We start from the raw sequence: 1,271 nt of genomic DNA, 5'->3' as shown, positions 1-1,271 counted from the left end.
GGGGCTTCCCTTCCGCGGGGCCTCCCGGGGCGGACCCTGGCGTTGCAGCCGCGGTGCGCAGGGGACGACGACTCTCCCGCTCCCCGCCGTGCCACGGGCCGGCTTGGGCTGGGGCGGGCAGGCGCGGCGGGACGGCAGTAGGAGAAGCAAGGCCGCTCCCCTTTCACTTCGCTTCCCGGGCCTCCCGCTTCAGCCGCCCCGCGGGCCGGGTCCCGGGCGCAGGTCCCGGCCCGAGCCTCCCGGCGGCGCCCTGCCCCGCAGGTCTGGGAAAGGCCGCGGCGAGCTCGGAGCCCGCGGAGGCCGAGACCAGGGGAGCGAGGCCGCGGCGCTGGCGCAGCCAGAAAACTCGCCGCGGCCGCTGGGTCGGCCTGCTCCGCCTGGCTGTCCGCTCCGGGACTTAGAGCGCGCTGGGCTGCGCGAAGCGCGGGGAGGGGCCGCAGGCTCTCTCTGCCTGGAGGCGGGTGTGGGAACCCTGCGCCGCCTTACACAACAGCCGGCCCCCCAAGACCCGCGGCGCAGGCCAAATCCCAGAGGCGGAGAGAGGAGCCAATAGCTTATTTAGAAAAAATAAAAAATAAAAAGCAGCTGCACCTCACTGCGCATGTGCGAACCTCGAAATTTTTTTTTCCTCAAATTTTTGACGTCATGTCGCTACATCAAGTTCCAAACCAGAATGTTTTGTGCATTGGTTACTCTGAAGAATAATTGTATGTTCGGACTCCTGGAAATTACTGCAAAAATACATAGAAATTTTTTAAGGTTTCTGAAGCCTTTGAAACAAAAATAGTGTCTCCTGTTTATTAGCGCTGCCCGTCCGCTTCCCCCACAGAGATGACCAGAGCAGGGCTAAAATGTAGACTAAATTCGAGGAGACGGTGGCAGTACATCTCATTCTTCCAGAGGAGATGCTTGCACGACAATTTGCACCCTTGCTTTTTGATATTTCAGAGGATATATATGAATATTGCTAAACCTGGATTACTTTACCTCCTACTCCAATGCTATCTCATTTTTTTAGAGTGAAGAATAAAAGTTCTCATATAAGCAACATGAAAGATGAGCCACCTATATGAAGTAAATACTAATACTTTTCCCATTAGTAAGACATTTAATATTAAGGAAATGAATTTTGAATAAATGCTGTTTATCCTAGTGGTGCTGTGTGTGTGTGTGTGTGTGTGTGTGTGTTTTCTAGTGAAATAATACGCAATTGCTTATTATTTTATGTATAAGTCAAGGGTAAAAGTCTTGAAAGTTTACACGTAAATTGG

Source organism: Carlito syrichta, unplaced genomic scaffold (genome assembly GCF_000164805.1).
Source record: "Carlito syrichta isolate Samal-C Ts95f unplaced genomic scaffold, Tarsius_syrichta-2.0.1 Scaffold306975, whole genome shotgun sequence".
Classification (NCBI taxonomy): Eukaryota; Metazoa; Chordata; class Mammalia; order Primates; family Tarsiidae; genus Carlito; species Carlito syrichta.
Note: the sequence above shows the minus strand (reverse complement) of the source record.